The sequence below is a fragment of the Gossypium arboreum genome, chromosome 1 (assembly GCF_025698485.1).
Source record: "Gossypium arboreum isolate Shixiya-1 chromosome 1, ASM2569848v2, whole genome shotgun sequence".
NCBI lineage: Eukaryota > Viridiplantae > Streptophyta > Magnoliopsida > Malvales > Malvaceae > Gossypium > Gossypium arboreum.
In genome coordinates this window covers 119,900,822-119,913,930 of record NC_069070.1, presented here as the reverse complement: position 1 = coordinate 119,913,930, position 13,109 = coordinate 119,900,822, and positions in this window count along the sequence as shown.

Genomic DNA, 13,109 nt, shown 5'->3' with positions numbered 1-13,109 from the left:
ATGGGTCTAATATCGCCTTCAGTCCCTTCATTTTTTTAAAATTTTTAAATTTAATATTTTTATTTTTAATTTCGAGAATTTAGTCCATCTGCTTAAGTTTAATTGTCATCATGTTTTTTATTTCAACTATCACTTCAATTATCACATCATCACTTAATGATCTGTTAAAGGCTTCAAAGAAAAATTATATTTCAAGACTCAATTAATTATTAACTTTCAATTAAGGGCTCAATTAAGGCTTCATTATTTTTTTTAATTTTTTTCTCAGGGCATGTTTAGCACTTAAGCTTTTTTTATTTTATTTAATTTTTAATATATTTTTATCTAAGTTTATTTTATATTTTTATACATAATTATATACTCGTACATTGCACGGATTTAAAATTCAAACTTTAACTCCACAAACGGTGCCATGTGATAAACAAGCATTAAAACTATTTTATATAGTTGCAAGGATTAAAACTGAAATAAATTAATTTTTTATATATATTGCAACTTGCATTTCAAATAGGTAAAAATATCTGAATATTTGGAGGTGATAAATAAATACCATAGCTTTTTGGTGTGTCCAATGGTGATAGAAGAATATCCTCTCAAAAAAATAATAATAATAATTCAATTTAAAACTATTCGACCAACCGACTTTACCTGAAAAAACTGCCAACTACCAAATAACTTTTTCCACTTTTTTAGGGTTATCTTTAATTGATCTATCAAATAATTAAACTTTGTTTTATATACCCACCAATGATAAACATTAAGATAAACTTTCTTGGATTATTTTAACAAAGTGCATGCACTTTAATAAAAGTTTATAAACATTAATTATGTATTAATGTGCATATTAAAGTAAGTTAATATTAATTTCGATTGAGTTTTAATTCGATTGGTATAGGTATTGTTATTAATACAGGAGGACATGGATTCGAGTACGTTGAAAGTGTATTATCGTCATATTTATAAATTGGGAAAGAACTACCCATAGTCTCTAGTTTTATGTATTTTGTAAAAAGCAGATATAATCAAAATTTATAATGAAATTATTGAAAAATTATATTAATATTAATGATTTTTGTAACAAGTTCTGTTAGGACACTTTTAAAATTATCATATTAATTAAGTTTTTCTTGTTAGAATTTATTCAAATATTTAATAAAAATATTATAATAATTATTTAATTAACCATAACAAGTGCTATAAGGATATATTAATTTTTATAATTCATCCATTCTCAGAACTTGGATTTGGTAAGAACACTAACTAAATGAAGGAAAATGGTAATTGACATCAATGATTAACATAACACAAATAACGGTACTCAATTTATCCTTAATTACTATTAAATCTTACCAAGGTTTCAGGATCGGATTGATAATTAAATGTTGATATTATCAATTTTCAGTTTGATTGAGTCAATTGATTCAGTCGATTTGTCTATTTTAATTAAATAAATTATTTAAAAATTATAAAATAATAAAATATATATATTAAAAATAGAGAAAACTTGTTAAATCTAATCAATCGTCGATTCAACCAATATTTTAATCTAATTCAATCAATTCACAGGTGAACTGGTCTTGTCCAATTAGCTTGACCAACCAATCCAATTTGGTTCTGTAAACAAAGCCCATTACCAAATTCTCAAGGATGTGTTCGGAAAGCAACTTAATAATTGAATTTGAATGTAATTATTTGTAATTTTATACATTTGTGGCATGTTTAGATAGTCATTATATTTAACGAATCTAGTTGAACTAAATGTAATCGAAACAACCCAATTACGCTCTTCAATTTTTAGGAGGAGATTGAGAATTCAAGTGATTATGTAAATAACTACAAATAAATTTTAATTTTAATTTTAAGAAATATATTTATTTTTAAAATGTAATTATATGTTAATTTATTAATTTTATTTAAATAATCATAAAATCTTATTAGTAAGAGATATTTTTAATATATTTTCACATACTAAATATAATACATTAAAAATATAAAATGTAAAAAAACCGACACAACATGATACACAAATTGTCATGTTTACTCATTAATTAAACCTTTACATATGCATACCTCAATTATTTGAATCAAAATAATTTGGACTACTTACTATACTTTGTTTAAGTGAGTTTAATATGTGATGAGATTAAGATTAATGATAAAAAATTAATTAAGAGAAGGGAAAGGCACCTGCATTGATGAATGGTCTGTTCAATTTGGCCCCATATGAAAAAGGTGTGTTGAATTATGGCACATGGAGGGCACATTGGCTTGGGGGCAAAAAGAGAGGTGGTTGGCTACTCAAAAAAAGGTCCAAAACAAAAATGGTGGGTACTACATTTGTGCTATGCTTTGTACCATTGCATTCAAGAGGGGACAATCTTAATGTGAAATAAAACATTTATTTTGTTTTTTCTTTAAAAAAAATTTAATTGTTGTTACTTGTTACCAAATTTTTTTTCGAAGGATCCGAATATTTATTTATTTATTATTTTATGAAACTTTTTTACATTCATATTTTATTTTGATTTAACTCGATGATGTGTGTGGACTCTTTTCAAATTTATTTTGATTTAGATTTGTAATATCTAAATTAAAGCATGTTTAGAGCACAAAAGTATGACAAGGTAACATATTTACTTCAAATTCGTTTTAAGCTTGATGTCTGTCTTAAGAATAACATAAGCATAATTATCATTAAAATAATATTACTATTGGGGTGTAGTTGTAAGACATGTTACATTCTCAATTTCAAATTTTTGAAAAAACATTGTTGAAATGCATGCATTTGAATACATTATTGATTTCTTACTTGCTTGATTTCCAGTGGATGAATGAGATTGTCAAAGCTTTGTACCCTAACATTAGGGGTGTAAATGAGGCACTAGTGCTAGTGAGCTTGAGCTTGAACTATCAATCGAACTTGACTCAAACGGCTTATGAGCCTTATCGAGCTTTCAAGTTCGAGCTTGAGTACAAAAATTGATAAATGAGCTTAATTGAATCCAAACTCAAGTAACTTAATTATATTTCGTGTCAAACTTGAGCTTAAAGACAAATAGTCGATCAAGCTCAACTCGATACTGAGCTCTAAATTTTGAGTTGATCTCGAATTTAACCTTTAATTCAACAGTATTTAAACTTAGCTCAACTCAATTACACCCTAATAGTAAAAAATTCAAATTTTCATTGCATGAATATTGAAAAAAATGATAATAAATGGATGCTAAATGCTTGACAAAATTACATATATTAGGGTGTAAAAAGAAATAAAAGAAAAGAAAAGAAAACACACACACACGATTCACATGTATTGATGAAATACATGAGAATAAGAGATGGAGCATCTGGAATGTACGAAGTTGATGTGTCAACAATTGTCGGCGAGCTGACGTGGAGGAGGCAATGACTAGGATTTATTACATTGAACTTTCCCACCCTCTCCAATGCGTCCATTTGTTTCTCTTGGTCCAAAGTGATGATGTCCCAAAATAATAGTGGCGAAAATTAGGTTATAATTGAGGAATTTTTATTTTTTTGAAAAATTTTAAGAATTTCGACATTTACTTGATTACATTCAATGAAGGATGAGAATGGAGTAAGATTCGGTAAAGATTATTTTTTTCACGTTTCTTTCATTCATCGATGTCGAGAAGGAAGTGGCTTCATCTCACCTTTTTAATTAATGGTTTTAATTGTAATATATAATATATTTAATTATTTATATTTAGTCTAGTTTAACCTTAATTATATGTATTTTTATAGATTTATTCTTATATATTTTTGATATATTCTTACTATCAATTCAATGGTTCTTTGTAATGTTAATCACTTTGTAATTCTACCTATTAACTCTTCAAAAAATTAAGTGGTTGAAAAAAATTTTAATTTTTTTTAAATTTAATTTAATTGTGAAAGTATCTAAAAGTTTCTAAGTTGATACAATATTTAAAACTACCTATAATCATGTCAATTGAGTTTTAGCTCAATTGGGATGGGCATTGTTGCCTATGCAAAAAGACGTAGGTTCGAGTGCGTTGAAATATATTATCCTCCTATTTATGGGTTAGTGAGGGATTATGGGTAGTTTTAGAAATTGTGTCTAATAGAACAGATATGATCAAAACCCATAATGGGGATGAACAAAAAAAAAATTACCTATAACTATCCCAACCCTTAAATAAAAAAATAAACGCGCTTCAACATACTCAAATCCACGAAACTATTACTCCAAATAAATATCTAAAAAACGGAAATTTATGAATAATAACTAAATGGGCTTAGAAAAAGTGATCCAAAATTTTTTGTCCCACCACAAACTGTTGACCCGCTTTCTTTGGATTGGAAACCATCCTGCCAAGAGTTAGGTAGAAAGCAAATATCAGCAGGAAAATGTAACTTATATTCCTTGTCCTCTTTTTTACAATCTTAACTTAATTAATATTAGTATTGTTATTAATGTAATAAAATATGAGTTTAGACATATTTAAATACTTTTTATTTAAGAATTGAAGAGAAATTATGTCTAATTTTAAATATTATAAAAAGAATTAAACATTAGAAGAAAGACATATAAAGGAAATAAAGTATGGTACAATATTTATTTAACCATTAAAAAAAATCATAATAAAGGAACCTTCTGCAGAATTTCACTATTGGACTATAAGCAGCTGACAATTGGGACATGTTTGGAAGTGTCAAATCAGTGGAGAATAAGCCAAATCGCGGCTATATGGAAATGCATAGCAGATTCATTTATGTGGTCCACTTTTATTCATTTTGCCAAACACGCCGCTTGCCACGTGTAAAAAGACTGCATGAAGTCGAAACCTTCTATGGAGGGATATAAACCCTATAGCTATTATAACGTTGGAACGATGGATTATTTGTTTGATTTGATAGGTTAGGTTAGGTTTACATTACATCAATTTATGTTCGAATTATTAAAATACTTCTATGTAAAATGGAGGATTTTTTTCCTTTATAATAATTAAATTTCTATTTTGATTCTCCTATTTTTTAGTTTGTATGAAATATTCAAAATATTTCATTTTTAACATAATTTGATATAGTTGACATTATAAATGTTATTAGTTAGTAAAAGTATTTTATTTTAATTAAAACTATAATGTGAATTTTACGAATTATTGATACGATTAAATTTTTTGTTAAATTTAGATCCACTATAATAATATATTTTTATCGCATGATTACGAGTTTTATCGCATGAAGATTGCTTGATTGACATTTTGGTTTCTTTTTCTCAAAACATAAAAAACAATTTCATATTCATTTAGGATTTGCTTAATTGAAAAGGGAAAAAAATTGGAAGGATAGAAAACACAATTTATTTTTTTATAGGAATGGTTGGTAGGAGAGATGAAAAATGGGAAATATGTGAAAATTAGAAGAAAAGAAAACAAAACATTTAAAAACAACATAATTTTGAAATAACAAACATATTTCTTTCATTTTATTTCCTCTCGTCATTTCAATTTGGAAGGATTAATTTTCATATATTAGGATAGAGAATGATCTTTTCCCATATTTTCTTTTCTCTCACTTTTCTTCTCTAGGACGCTCAAATTTATTTTCTTTTCACTTTTCCTTTCATTTCTTCTATCCCTCTATTTTTTCACCCAGCCAAACACACATTTACTACTCGAGAGGAAAAAATAGATAACATTTGTGCATAAAATTTATGTCGATTGTTTTTAAAATATTGATTTTTATACTAATTTTATAACCATGTTTTTTAATATTTCTTGAAAAATATTAATAATTGACGAAAAATAATTTTAAATAATTTAAGTTTTAGCCCCCTTATTAATTTTCTATAAAAATTACTTTGAGAGTGTTATTTTTTACTGAATGGGCATTGTTCTCAATGCAGAAGGACGTAGGTTCGAGTCTGCTAAAACGTATTATCCTCCTATTTATAAGTTGGAAGGAACTATAAGTAAGTTTAGATATTATGTAAAAAAATAAAAGATATTATCAGAACTGAGATTCTTTAGAAAAAAACATACTTAGAAATTTCGAAGAAAGAAATGTGACTATTATTATTTATTTTGGGAACAAAAATTATCGTTAATGATAGAAACTTCGATAATGAAATTTGACCACGTTAAGTTCCTCATTTTATCTTTCTCTTTTAGAAATTTAATCTTTTAATTTTTATAAATTCAATTTTTAGATTTTAAAATATAAGTTAAATTGTCAATATTATAAAAATTCTTTTATTAGATCCATATTTATTATAATATTATTTAATAATGCCTCATCAATGAATTTAATTAAATAATTTTAACGGCAGAAACGGAGACAAATTTATTTTAGGGCCAAGATAAAATTATAATTTTAAAGGGTTAAAATATAATATTATCCATATATTAACATATTGTTTCATTTTTTAAAAGAAATAAATTGAAATTCTATCATTTTGAAAGATCAAAGTGTAATTTAACCACATATCAAACTTATAAATTCAATATTTTTAAAGTAACTACAAAACAACTTTACCATGTACGACAGTAATAAAAATAATTTTCATGGAAATTTATGCCACTAATATTCATAAATACTAGATCGAAAAAAAGCCCTTAATCAGTGGGATAAGAATAATTTGGTTGGAAAACACCGACAGAATTGCTTAACATCCTCAATGATGCTAGTTCAAATACATCGTACGACCATAATTATGGTCATGGTTGAATGGTCACTACAAATTTTCAACTTTATTTTGGCCATTTTCTATCTGTAAGAAATAAAAATTTATATATAAACTTATGTACATGGATGACTGCAAGTTAGATTTGGTCGGCATGTAAGATCAGAGTTCATTGAACCCCTCAAAAGAATATTACATATTTACATGTCGGAAAACGCGTGAAATGTTGCCCGAAACCTTAAATTATCGAAATAAATAAATAAATTTGTGATTTAATGGGGTAATTATTTAATTATTATACAAAATAAATAATATTAAAATTTTGTTCTTAATTCGTCTAAACTAAAAAATTTGTGGTGGGAAATTGTTGATCCGTACGAGTGATGGGTTTTCCACAATGGAAGTTGAAACTCCATTCAGGTGGCGTGTTAATTGTTATTATTCTAATAGGATTGAATTAATTAAGACGATGCTTAATTAAAAATAATTGGGGATAGGCGATCATGTAACTAACCATAACCCAATTTATTTTTTTTTGTTTAGCTTTTTCTAAATTATTATTTGGGTAAATTGTAACTAAATTTATTAAACTATTAATATGTTTACATTTTGGTCACTGTTAAGTTTTTTTTTTTTTAAGTTTAGCTAACGAGCTCTAAACAATAATTTGATGATTAATATTGTGAAAGAACATTCACAATGGCGAATCTAGGAGGCTGGGGCTCCCTAAAATGTAAAATTATTATTTAGACCCTTAAATTTTTTTAAAATTTTAAATTAGTAAAAGTAAAAATACACTTTGGCCCATTAAAATTATAAAAATTTAATTTAATCATTTAAAAATTATAAAGATATAAACTATAAAAAATTAAAATTTCATTCGACCCCCTAAAAAATTATTTTGGCTTCGCCCCTAAACATACTTTAGGTCCAAGTCGATCTGATGGTCAATGTTCAATATCGGAGAAAAAAGTTGTTTGGAATTTGATTTCTAGATTCGTGATATTCAAAGTTGTTTCATAAAAAAATGAAGTATAAAAGAGAAAGGGAATGAGAGCTTTTGATTGGTACAAACAGTGCAAATAAAGAAGACCATACAACAATGATTTTAACAGCATGGTGACTTAAATAAAAACTTTCAAATAGTCTTATAACCATTTTGTAACTTTTTTTAAATTGAATGATTAAAACGTAAATTTATAAATAACTTAATGACCTTGGGTGTAATTTACCCTTATTGTTTTTATCATCTCTTTTGAAGAAAAAATAATTGGTGAGGGAAGACCATGTCGTAGTTTAAATATCATCCTTTCAAAATTAACTAATCCCTTTATAATTAATACTCAAAGATATATAATACGGACTTGAGAGATTCGATAAACTTATCCACTTTACTGTTAGAATTAATGAACAAATATTGTATAATTAGAAGATGAAGACCTAAGTGATAAAGCTAAAACAAGCCGTTCAAGTTAAGAACTTCTAATGTACTCATTAGTCAATAACCACTTTTGGTTAAATATTTAATTATAAAACTTGGCAATTCATTGAGGTTTCTTCTGCAAATGAAATACCCATTTTCAAGATATCTCCATTTCCCCATATTTAAGACCAAATTATTATCTTATTTTGTATAAAAATATATAAAAATAAACTCAAAACACCATAAGAAAGAGGTTCATTGTATTTGGGACAGATGGATCCATTACTGACCTTTTCCAAAATACCTTCAATTTTTTGCATTCATTTTTTCTTTACTTTACTCAAATGGAATGGTTATACTTTTAAGTCAATGTTTAAAAAAAAAAAAAATCTTCAACAATGAGGTTTTTATTTTCCATTTCAACATTTTCTTTAAATATAATTTCATCAATTTACCTTTAAGTTTAGTTATTTTATTTTAATGTAGTCTTGATTTATGATAAAATTAAAAATTTGAGAATATTAATAGTTTAAGTTCGAGTTATAATGAACTAAATTATTTAGTTCACATATGATGAAACTCAATTTAAATGTTCAAAATCTCAGCTTTTGTTAATGATACTAAGATCTCGTTAATGTTTAAATTCTATTGTTAGTTATAATTATTTAGTCGTATATTATTTATATTTGTTGACAGGGAGTCCACTCTTAGCTCAGGTAATTCCATATATGTAACCATGCTACTTTTAATGCTTTAATTGGTGATTCGAGTTATATATTCTGACATATTTCTTGAATTTTTCAAATAGACTATCTATTTATAAATCATATATAATTTTTATAAAATTAAAAACAAAACTTTAACACAAAAATAAATTATACTCAACCGTTCAAATTTTTTTAAAAGAGCAAACTCGATATTTATAATTCTAAAGAATCAATCGTTTTCCATTTACTTCTACGTTAAGTTCAATAACAAAATCAATGCCCCGTCAATATCCACAACATTATGCCATCAATTGTCACGTTTTAATGTAAAATAAAAAAGACAAAAACCATGTCTTGGTTTCAAAGCAACAATTTCAACATCCTCCCAAAAGAAAAAGCTGCCGCCAAGCATACAATGCCGTTAATCAAATGCCATGTAATTACTATATATGATTTTCCGACAAGACCTTTCACTTGACATGTGTCGGCTCCTCCATCATAACCAAATATTGATGGGGACACGTGTCCAATCCACCGTGTTTTGACTCGGTATAGCCAACTCATCCTCCTCAGTCAACTCAACACACCACTACCTTTATTCATTACATAAACCAACCGCACTACAAATTCGTGTTTTGCTTTCCATTTTTATTTTATTTTTTGGTTGCATACGACATTGATTATGACAAAGACAATATATAAAATAAAATAACATGTGTACCATTGAGATGTAATATTAATGTTTAGATTCTTTGTAAGAATCCTCCATGGCATTACCTTGTTAAAAGAGTAGTCAATTTCTAATCTTTTTTTTTTCTTGCTTGATCTTTTGTTTGAAACTTGTGGAAATTTCTAAGAAATAACATACGGGGATTTTGGTAATGTTGAATTATTGTTTAGCTTTTTTTTCTTTTTTTTTTTCTGTTGGAAGATACTTCAAATTTCGGAGCATTTGATTGGGTAACTAAACACGAGTTGTCTGTCGACTTGTCGTCTTCTCCACTTTCTTTTATTTATTTGTTTTTGTTATGGATTTGGCCAATCAACAATTTGTATTTGATTCACACTTTACAAGTACATGTAGAAAAACATTAAAATTAATGGTCCTAACACTCGTAATGAAAGATATTTGTGAGTTCTAACCTTAAAAATAGACATTTCAATCCAAAAAGAAAAATTTATAAAACCCTTCATTTTTGGTCTAAGGCCCACTTTAAAACGGGTGAAATTTCTTTAACATATAAGTTTAGTATAGTGAATTAAATGTTGTCTTAGCTGATATCGTTGTTATTGTAATAATAAAGGGGATGTAAGTATAAATGTGTTGAAGTGTATTTTATCTTTCGATTTATAGGTGAGGGGGTTTATACGATCATTTGAATATGGTTTATACGGCAATTGAGGATTTTACCAAAAGTGTGTATTTATATACACAAAGGCAACTGTAAGAGGCTAGCAGTAGACCTACTGATGGACCAAGTCACCCAGCTCAAAAAATGGACAAAAATATAGATTCAAAAATGAGTTTTAGTAAATATATAGGCCCAAAAGATGGACTTGAGTAAAAAAATAAGGCCCATTTAAAAAATAGACCGAGCCTTGAGTAAGGCATTTTTTGCTCTGGCTCGACCAGACCTGAATTCACAAAAAGACAAAAAAATTGTTATTCACAAAAGGACAAAATAAGACCCATTTAAAAATTGTTGTTTTAAGGCTTTAACAAAATTTTAGACTCATTTTTCAGGTTGGCACAACTCGGCCCATGAGCACTTCTAACTAGCAGGGGCCTTGGTTCCTTCTAAAAATAAAAAATTTTAGCTATCACTCTAAAAACAATAATATTACAATTTAATCAATGATAAAATTATACTTTGACTCTCTAATCTAAAAAAATATTTAAACCTTTAAAAATAATAGAATTATAAATTAATACATTATAAAATTATATTTTATCTCTTAAAATATTTAAAACTCAATTTTGGCCTCCATAAAATTTTCTAACTATCTCATATATATATATATATATATATATCCTAAAATGTTTGAGATCTTGCTAATCTCACTAGTGATTAAATATAAATGAGATAATTGCTTTTATAATAATATCGAGAGAATTATATTTTGAACCTAAAGTCATGTATAAGTTTTCATAGAATTAATTAAAAATAAATCAAGTTGACTAATAGCTAGTTAACCAAAAATATTAGCCATAATAATATATAAATTCTTTTTTAATTTTTTTAAGAAAATGATAGTATTATGCAATTCATTAGATAAAACCATAATTAAAAGGAAATAGATATATTATGATCTCTTCTTAACAAGTTCATGATCAAATAAACGTATCAAAGAACTACTTGTATCAATATATTTAGCACATTTAGTCATGTGATTAACAACACTATTAAGAGTTCTCTACATATGTCAAATACGAATCTTTCATTTCTGACGCAAAACTTGATGTAATAGCCACAATTTCACTAAACTACTATAGACAAAAGTAATTTTGTGGCATATTTAAGGTTTTTTCTCCATCGTTTGTTTTTCTTCTTGTCTTTTATAATTCAATGAATCCAAGAACCAAATTGCAAATAGGTCGGTTTGGGATTATGTGGATGAATTTAACACATGCCAAATTATGTGGTTGATGATTCGAACCAATACATTTAACTAGAAAATGAGTTTTTTTTTTCCTTTTTCTTTTAAAATTTTGTTTTCACCCATCATTAATGCTTACAATTTTTGAGATTTACATTCCAATGGTTTGAAAAATGAAATTCTTGTAGGAAATTATAAATAATTCATCATCATTTGTAAATATATTATTTTCATTTATGAGATAAAAATATTACGTCTAATAATACAAACTTCCATTCAATTTTTTCTACCCAACTTTGTCACACAATCAATTGATCATATGGTCATATCACATGTTTGGTCAAGCCACATGGTCTTATTGGTAGCATTATCACTTCTTCTTTTTTCTCATTTTATTGTAAATTTAAATTAACAAATGCATGGAAAGTTTGAAAATTGGAAGAAAAAAATTTATAGTAATTATAAAAACACACACACACACAAAATAATCATATTGCAAACCGAAAAGAGAAATGCCCATAGTGTTTTGGGTTTTCCTTTTAATTATTAACATTTAAGGCCTTGTATGGCAATTGGGTAAGCTAACCCAAGATTGCAAGGCTTAAAAAGGTTGGGTTTTGCCTTTTGAAATAGACTACTGATTTTAATTCAAATTATTTTACTTGCATTCTAATACAATTTTATTAACTTTACTTTTACTATAACGATCCATTATTAGTTGGTACCAAAATGATTTTATATCAAAATTGATATATATCAAATATACTAAAAGCATATTCATTGCAATACTTTGGAAGTAAAAGTTTTCATAGACTAAATTAGATGAAGTCATTGCATTGCATTAATATTACTTGTCTGAGTTTGGTGTAGTTCAAATATAAGCTTTAAATTTTATTGAAATCTGCTCATATTTGTAAATTGATAACCCAAACTCATTTAAGTCCTCCCATATATATATATATATATATATATATATATATATATATATATATATATATATTATAAAATTAAGTTACAAACAAGAGAAAAAATTACATCAATACGATCTAAACTTGGGTTATTGAAATGTCAACAAGAGGCTTTAACAACTGCTCCTTTATGCTATTGACTATGTATATGGGAAGGGATCTATGCTATTGACTATGTATATGGGAAGGGATCTACTTACATCTTACACGCTTTCGTATCTATTTGTATGTTTAATATTTTAACGATCCAAACTTTAAATTAAAATTTATATATAGTTTTGAGATTTATCTCAAAAATTATTTTTCTTATATAAACTAGGCTTAAGTTTGGGAAGAAAAGAATTATTTTAGGGCTTGATGGGCTTGTTTGGTTGAATTTTAATTTTAAGGGTTAGCTTTGGTAGGTGAAAAGGGCTTGTCTTCTCCTATTTATTAAATATTTATTTTTAGATCAAAAGTAGAGAATAGAGCAATCAATTTTCATTTTATTAATAATTAAAATTACGAAGTTTTACATGTATTGAATACATCATACCATATAATTTTTCATTATTAATTATATATATTTATAAATCTCTTCAAATAAAAATCTAATTCTTTTAAATTGAAAAAAAACAGAGTTCTCAAAATATTCATAGAAAATCAACATGAATTGATTTAATTGATTGAATTCCTATTTTATTTTAATAAATTTAAAAATAAAATTAATTAAATAAAAAACCAAAGAAACCCAAGTGATCATCCAA